This window comes from Lissotriton helveticus, chromosome 2_1, assembly GCF_964261635.1.
Source record: "Lissotriton helveticus chromosome 2_1, aLisHel1.1, whole genome shotgun sequence".
Lineage (NCBI taxonomy): Eukaryota > Metazoa > Chordata > Amphibia > Caudata > Salamandridae > Lissotriton > Lissotriton helveticus.
This window is the reverse complement of record NC_136059.1, coordinates 1,604,962,104-1,604,971,079: the sequence shown is the minus strand read 5'-3', so window position 1 is coordinate 1,604,971,079 and position 8,976 is coordinate 1,604,962,104. Positions and strand designations below refer to the sequence as shown.

At 43.8% G+C, this 8,976-nt stretch overlaps 1 long non-coding RNA gene across 1 annotated transcript in view; it reads right to left on the bottom strand.

Annotated features, from left to right (window-relative positions):
• Positions 1-392: 392 nt before the first annotated feature.
• The window catches only part of LOC144818801 (uncharacterized), a 136,119-nt gene continuing 127,535 nt past the window's right edge, over positions 393-8,976 (bottom strand). The window contains exon 3 of the long non-coding RNA XR_013607162.1: positions 393-1,090. This is a non-coding gene — a long non-coding RNA (uncharacterized LOC144818801). The remainder of the gene's footprint in view (positions 1,091-8,976) is intronic.

The following is an 8,976-nucleotide window of genomic DNA, read 5'->3' as shown; positions in this document are numbered from 1 at the left end:
GATGATGTCACACAGACATGCTTTTCTTGTTAATGGAGTGTATTATCCCAGTACCTTTGAGTGAATTTGATTCACTAGTAAACACGCTCTCTTGTGTTTGTAATTGGGCTCCACGCTATCGGCAGCATGTCGGTCTTATTTTTGCGAGTAGATTTGTAGTTTGCCAACAAAAATCACAAGAGGAATAAAACCACATGAGATTACTGCCTGGTAGTTATTTACCCAAACAATACAAGAACAAAGGCTGGAAGAGCATTGAAGAGATAAAAACCCCTTGCTTTATTTCAAAATGAAAAGCAGTAATTTTAAAAACCATGGTACACGAAAGATGTCTGTTTAGCTACAACTACACCTTGTGGTTTCATTTCATTTCATTTTTGGAGTTTCTCAGAAGAACCAACATACCAATTTGAAACAAAACAGAGGTGGGCCTGCTAAACAGTTTGGCGGATGGGTACTCAGGCACAAACGTGATGGATATCGTGTCCATGTCATTATAAGAGAATATCGTCCTATAGCACTTATATTAAGGGAGAATTATATCCTATGGCACTTGTAATAAGGCGAACAGGACATCCGTTAAATTTGTGGCAGAGTATCCATCCACCAAACTCGAAATCAAGCCCAAATTCGACCCAAACGTATATCTGATTGAAGATGCTTTGTACCAAAATGCTTTAGTGATGTAAAAAAAAGACTACGTTTTTATTAAAATAATTTGGAAATTTGTGAGGCACATTTTTGTAAAATTTCCAACAGAACGAGTCTCCTTTGCTCTACGAATCACCCTGAATAAACACAAACACAAAGCATTGTCGTGTAATCACATCGCTAGCAGGGAGAGGGTGACCTTCCGAGATGCACTGCAAGATAGGATGTGAGCCGCCATTGTCAGACATGTTGAGAAGTCCCTCGTGTGATATATTGAGCCAACTTGTAACAGAAGGGGAAACGTCAGAGATGTCTGTGAAAGGATAAAGGCATTTCTCCATCAGCTCACAAAACCAGGGGCAGGTCAAATTTCAATCCAGACTCTGTTCACATTCAGATACGAGTCCCTTATAGATAGCAATATGTCCGGATCAATATTCTGTATATAGGACGCAAACAGATTTTTGAGATAGGAGGTACAGAGGATAAATTATAATGAACTATTATCATAAAACAACGCACCTGATCTTTTCATGTAACTGAAACACAGGCACAGTGATACCATTCAATCCTTTTTAAATAATCTATCAATATTTATGAAATCCTTCCCTCCAAATCTCGTGCTTTTTCTTCGCCCTTAATTAATTTCACTCCAATTTCAGGTGTCACCGTCTCTATGCTTCGGTTTAATACTTTAAAAGCTCAGTAATCAACCCAACGGAAAGTAGTACATCAACCATAGCATGATATAAAAATTATAAAATAAACGATGAAAAAATCCAAGATATTGAATGAAAATTACAATACAAAAATAAATCAAAGTAGTGCAACATTGCGGCCATTGATGAAGGAACTCTATCATCTTAATTTGGATCACAGTATGTGGAAGGGCTGTCTAAGATGTTGACCTGGTGTTTTGTAAAAAGCTTGAAAGACTGCATAGTGTTGATTTGAACTGATCAGAAGTACCAAAATCAGATGGCAGGGTTGTGACAGTGTCTTGATGACAGAGGTGTGGAAAATCTGATTGTAATATATGCCTTCCCCAAATATCCCTGCAACCATTGGAATTAAGCCAAGGGCTGCCAGACAGACAAGATGGCCAACATTAAAGCCATGAAGGTGATGCCAAATGAGATTACACTAGATTTCAAAGTACACCAATAACCAGGTACATTTACCTTAGAGAGATGTGATCTGTCCAAACATACATACAATTCCCACAAGTGCTGCTTAGTGCTAGGAAGCCTTCAACCAGGCAACAGTAGATTTTAGGTGTGAAAAGCACACATTTCCAGAAGAAAGTTGAAAGCAACAGGCTTGGGCTGTAATGAAGGAGTAATGAAAGTGAAGAAAGACTGGAGATCTGATGCTGATTAGATCAGAATGGATAGAAGAGCTGCATGATATTTCAGCATATATTCCATAGTGCCTTTCTCTTCATTTCCACACAAAATAGTTGCTGATGGTGATACCACAAGCTGACAGAGAACATTTGCTTGCCAAATTGTTTCTTCTCTTATTTGAATGTTAATAACATCCTTGGGCCTTAGCCATCCTCGGTGGAGCATTAAATAGACGCTCACAGCTATGATAGCAAAAATAAAGCATAATATTTTGATAGGAGGTTGGAATAAATGGTCCTTATTAGGGAAAGGCATCTTTTTGAAAGCTATGAGTGAAGGTGATGTGAGTCTCTAGCAGCTCGTGCAAATCCCCTCACTCCAAAATCCTGTCAGTGTTGGGACCTTTTCACCAACCCAATTAGGAAAACAGAATTGTGATTGATGGCGCAATGTGAAAGAAGTTCATCAAAGCAGGATCCGCTTTAAAAAAAATAAAAAAATCCGGCCAGGATATTACGGGCCGAGGTCATCATCCATCAAGCCCCACTGATTAAAGCCGGTGGCTGATTTAAGGAGCGGTATGCATATCATAATACTCGCATTAATGCACATTTCCTACTTAGAATGTGTGTTTTTTCCTTGGGGGTAAAATATGGCGCTCAGTGCCCGTTTCTCGCACTTTGTATGCCTTGGAATGCAGGCCTACACAGGGCAGGCGATGAAAATATATGCAAATCAGTTGGTAAGATGTGAAAGATGCCATGCCTCTCTGCAGAGCGCTGAAGCGTGGGGAGCCAGATTTATAATGCTGAATAGTTAATGGAAATAAGTCTGAAATTCCAATATGTGTTTGCTTGCTGATTTAGGTTCTGTGCCGCCGTGTCTTTGAACAAGGGATTGCGCAGTGGCAGACTGCAATCTAGTAAATAAGGGACTTGACAATTATTTCCACAGAAGAGTGAACTGCATGCCTTGTATGCAGTAATACGTGCGCCTACGCACATCGCTGAGGCACCATGGCCAATATTTACTAACACTTTGTGCTGGGTTTGCAACACTTTTGCACCAAAACCTTATGCCTCCTCGAGACAGGCCTAACGGAGGAGAAATGTTATAACCCCTTCGATGCTGGTGACGGAACCATTCCGTCATGCCTCACGGTTGAGCTGTGCGGATGACGGAATGGTTCCGTCACGACCACACCCGCGATTGGAATGTTCAGCACCGGGGGAGAATCGGCGCCGCAGGCAAGGTATTAATATCGCCATACTTTTCCAACTTTACATCACACATACAAAGTGGGAAAAGTATGAAAGTTTCGTTTTTGTTCCACAAAGCTTCCCTTCCAGTACAAAATCTATGCTTGACACGACGCACACACCCTTGCACTATGATGGGAGGGTGTTTGCATTGGCGCATGGCAGCTTAAGTGCACCAATACTGGGTGGGAGAAAAAGAACGCCATATTTTAATAGATGTAGCACCGTTTTTAAGTCTCCCTCAGAGGCAACATAGTGTAGCAACAGCTTAACTGCATTGCGTCATATTTTAATAAATCTCCCCTCGTGTATGAGGGTTGGCATTGCTGTGCTAGAATGCAGGCTTTCTGAAATGCAGCAGAAGCAGAGAGGTATTAGTGAAAAGGGAAGCCTTCAATATATTTATTTGAAGTTGGGTGAAGCAGCTGTAAGCAGGGCCACTGGAATTATGCAGCAGGAGAGGGCTACATTATGCAGCAATGTGGAGTAAATTGTGCGACAAGAAAAGACAAATTATGCAGCGTTATGTGGCACATTTTGTCATAGTCTTACTTCATTGTTTCATCATTTTTAACCTTGGTAACACTGGGCATTGGTTATACCTCTTTAGTACCAGATTAACATCCAAATATAGCAATAAGCAAGAGAAAGGTGTCAAATTAAGCTTTGCAAAGGGGCTTCCAGTGCACGTCAACAAGTGTCACTGCATTGTTTTTAACTTTTGTACTATTTGAGCTAGAAACTGTTTTTTGTTAAAATCTTCAGTTTATGTGGCGGATGATGGATTATGTGGCAAGTGTAGCAAGTCTATATTTATGCCAAAATTGCCGCACATTCACATAGTTCCAGTGGCACTCACTATAAAGTGCCACAGGCTTCTAAAAAGCCACCAGAGTATTTGCAAGGGGAAATTGAAGCCATTGTGTAGCTTAGAGCAAAAGGACAGGTTACATGATTTAAAAAACACTCATCATTTTTTATCACACTCACAACAGCACTGTCCCTCAAGGAACAATACACAGCATTTAATGCAACACCTTCGAATGTAATCTATATCCCCTTGAAGCACAACCCAGATGTTCCCGACCGACTATTCCTCACAGACTTTGCAGACTTCACTTCCTTGCCAAAGACAAGTCAGACTCTGCCTCTCAGTGTGTGACTCCGCCACTTCCATGAGGTAGGTGGGTAGTTATAACCCAAATTCACTCTTGGTACTTACACAATGGTTTTTACAACCAGTTTCAGTGATCCACGTTATAGACTGCTGAAGGACTGAGTTGTAAGGTGGTCTTGACAGGATTAAAACCAAGGGCCTACAGTTTACACACTGAGTTCAATGACAGGTACCGAACCCGCCGATTTATGCTACTGGATGAATGTAGCATCATCACTAACCAAATCATACTAAAAATGATGCACTTTCTTAGGTTTTTTAACAACACTTTAGCAATTTCACAGAACTGTAAATAACACTAGCTTACTCAATTTTCCACAAATTTTATTCACCTTGGAAGAACGAAAGGATGAGTTTACCCCTACTTGAATGTGAGCCTGTGAGTTTAACAAACATTTAAGCATTATGCGCCTAACTCACTGAGATATCCTACCCACCGTAAAAAGGATGGATGACCTTATTTGTTTCAGAGAAGCTCCAAAAACCTCTCTTTGCATGTTTTTACAGTAATTCTACACCTCTCCGGACCATTACTCACTGCCAAAGAGGATTACAGCTGCAAGGTCTGGAGGTAGCAGCAGTGGTCAGCAGGATAAATTGCCTGCAGCATTTTTTTTTACAGACAAAACAGCTATTTATATTAAATAACTTTTGTGAGAGCAACGATTCATCTTCTGACAATTTTTGAAGCGCATGGGCTGGGTGGCGGTCGTGCGCTTATGTACGCAATGCGCCTCATGAACATTCCTAGAAAAAATCTTCGCCTAAGGAACGCTCATTTAGAGCAGGATTAACATTTTGCTTGCAGTAGGACGCGCTCAAAGCTCTTATTATATTTCCCGGCTCCTTTGAAGTCGCCTGGAATCAGGGGCACAGCTTCAGGGGGTATTTGGGGTGTTATGGACCCTAAAAATGGATTCTCTGGTGAATAGTTGGGTACAGGTGCTTTCAGTCGGGTGTGGTGAAATGGTTGTTGGATTTCACCTAGGAGCTTTACATGCACACTCAGGCAAAAACATACATATATCTCCTTTCCACTGCCCCTTAAGCCCGCTCATCACCTGCTTGTCATATAATATATTTTAGCAAGATAGGCCAGCTTGATTGTTGGGAAAGTTTAAGCTCCACCCTTTTCCTCCTCCCTAATTTTACTGACCAAGATACGCCCTTGCCTGAAATCAGGGCCGGCCTAAGGCACGTGCAAGCTGTGCACCTGCACAGGGCCGCCAAACCCCAGGGGCCGCCACGCCAATATATGTCCTTAGATACATATTTGCGTGGCGGCCCCTGGCAGGGATATGGCGGCCTCGGGCCCCCTACCTACACTCCCTGCTCAGGGCCTCCGTGAGCCTAGAGCCGGCCCTGCTGAAATGCTACTTCTTTTCCCAAATAAATGCAGCCGAGGAATAAACTTCAATTGGATATGTGTCTCTGACATCTAAGGCCTAGTAACTCCATCGAGATACGGGTCTACAAATAACTAGTCACCAGTTCACGCAATTTCACCAATAAGGGCCAACACCTAAATTAAGCAGGCATTTTGGACTTTTTCTTATTTTGTATTCCACGTTTATATTTACTCTGAGTCGGTTGTGCCTGCCTAAATGAAAAAAACACACACAGATTTTCATTAAAGACAAAAGACTACAAAGAAAATGTATGACCATATACTAAATTAGTTTTCCACAATTTGCCTTGATTGCCATCAGTGTAAAATGTTTTATTTGTGTTCATGCTCTTAATAAGTAAATCCACCATTTTGTGGGACTTTTTATTTGCTAACATCACATTTGTGATGCCATCAGCAAAAAACAGATCCAGAAAATGGTCAACAAAGTACAGGCTCAGAATAACTCAAAGTAAAAAAGGAAAATTTAGAGTTACTTTAACACAAAAGGTCTAAAAAAAAGTTACACTCTCTGAAGTTTGTCATCATTTCATAGAGTAGAAGTTATAACACACCCTACTTCAATGACCTCTACTTTCTTTAATGTCAGCACTACCTTCTGTAGGTTTAGGCATAACTTATTGGTAAACCACAATGAGAACAGTGGCAAACAGAATTATTTGTCCATGTCATGGTACCTGTGGAAATGAATAGCTCTGTTAACAAACATAGGGGCATATGTTCAAGGAAGTGGCAGAGTGAGGCGTTAGCTGTCATGGCTTAACGCCTCACTTCGCCACTTCAGAAACGCAAGGTTGCACCATATTTACAATGCTATGGTGCAGCCTTGCATTTCCCCCTGCGGTGGCGCTACACTTAGCAGTGTAGCGCCAACACAGGCACCCTTGCACTATAGTGCAAGGGTGTCTGCGTGCAGGGAAGGATTGTTTATGTGTAGGAAGGTGTCCCTTCCTGCACATACACAATCCTAAAATGCCATTTTGTCACTTTTATGTGTGCTGCTTGGAAGTTATTTTATTATTTATTATTATATATTATATATAATATTATAATATTATCTGCTTGCAGCACACATGGAAGTTACAAAATGTACTTTTTTTAAGGATTGTTTATGTACAGAAAGGGGGACCTTACTGTACCATTTTGCTTCAAGTACCATTTTGGATTCAAGCAAGCTGGGCTGAAGACGGCTGTAATGCCAGAAACCGGTCCTCGGAAGCTTGTTTCCGGTCCAGGGAAGGCATGGCTTGGCAGTTCGGGCTGGGCGTTTCCCATGAGGCACAGGGTCAGACTGATTTGCATGTAGCCATGTCTGAACTGGGGTGGCAGAGTGGGCTAAAGAACGGTGATGGGTCAAACCCAGATCTTTTGACTGGGTGGGAGTGTTTGATTGGTTCAGATGCTCTGTCCATCACCACCCCCTTTTGTACCGCTTTTGGCCGCCATAAGTGTGGCAGGGTATGCTCAGGCGTGAGTCCCTTGCTCACTTTGCCACTGGATTTAAGCAAGCGGGGCTGAAGACGGCTGTAATGCCAGAAGCCGGTCCTCTGAGGCTTTTTACCGGTCCAGGGAAGGCATGGCTTGGCAGTTCGGGCTGGACTGTTCCCATGAGGCACAGGGTCAGACTGATTTGCATATAGCCATGTCTGAACTGGGGTGGCAGAGTGGGCTAAAGAGCGGTGATGGATTAAACCCAGATCATTTGACTGGGTGTGAGTGTTTGATTGGTTCAGATGCTCCGTCCATCACCACCCCCTTTTGTACCGCTTTTGGCCACCATAAGTGTGGCACGGTATGCTCAGACGTGAGTCCCTTGCTCACTTTGCCACTGGATTCAAGCAAGCCGGGCTGAAGACGGCTGCAATGCCAGAAGCTGGTCCTCGGAGGCTTGTTCCCGGTCCAGGGAAGGCATGGCTTGGCAGTTCGGGCTGGACTGTTCCCATGAGGCACGGGGTCAGACTGATTTGCATATAGCCATGTCTGAACTGGGGTGGCAGAGTGGGCTGAAGAACGGTGATGGATTAATCCCAGATCTTTTGACTGGGTGTGAGTGTTTGATTGGTTCAGATGCTCCGTCCATCACCACCCCCTTTTGTACCGCTTTTGGCCACCATAAGTGTGGCAGGGTATGCTCGTGAGTCCCTTGCTCACTTTGCCACTGGATTCAAGCAATACGGGCTGAAGACGGCTGTAATGCCAGAAGCCGGTCCTCGGAGGCTTGTTTCCAGTCCAGGGAAGGCATGGCTTCGCAGTTCATGCTGGACTGTTCCCATGAGGCACAGGGTCAGACTGATTTGCATATAGCCATGTCTGAACTGGGGTGGCAGAGTGGGCTAAAGAACGGTGATGGATTAAACCCAGATCTTTTGACTGGGTGTGTTTGATTGGTTCAGATGCTCCGTCCATCACCACCCCCTTTTGTACCTCAAACAGTAGCAGGCAACAGGTATGTTTAAAGGGCTACTAAGTGGGTGGCACAATCTGTGCTGCAGGGCCACTGGTAGCATTTAATTTACAAACTATGGGCACATGTAGCGCCACTTTACTAGGGTCATGCAAGTAAATTAAATATGCCAATTGGGTATAAACTAATGTTACCATGTTTCAAGGAACGAGCACATGTACTTTAGCATTGGTTAGCAGTGGTAAAGTGTGCAGAGTCCTAAAGCCAACAAAAATAAGAAGAGCACAAATATAAGAGGAAGGCAACTTGTTTGGGAGAAGACCAACCTGAGGCTGACAGGTCTAACAGGCTGCTTTTGTTCTCATTGATAGCAGGGCCGGACTGGGAACCAAAACCGGCCCTGGCAAAGTGCTCGGCCGGCCCCCCCCTCCCCACTAGAGGGGGGTTGGAAGTGCCGCCGAGCGCTTTGCTAGGGCTGGTTTTCCGCAGATTTAGTTATGCTGCAAAAACGGCCCTGTAACAAAATCGCCCCCCAGGGGCTCAAAACCGGCCCCCACCCTTGCGGCGCACCGGGGGATTGCCCTGTACCCACTATGGCCAGTCCGGGCCTGATTGATAGGCAGGGCCGGACTGGGAACCCAAAGCAGCCCTGGCAATTTTGTAGGACCAACACCCCCCCCAGGGGGTGCGGGTGGCAGATGTGATGCATGTGTGAAGCACTGTTGCTTTTG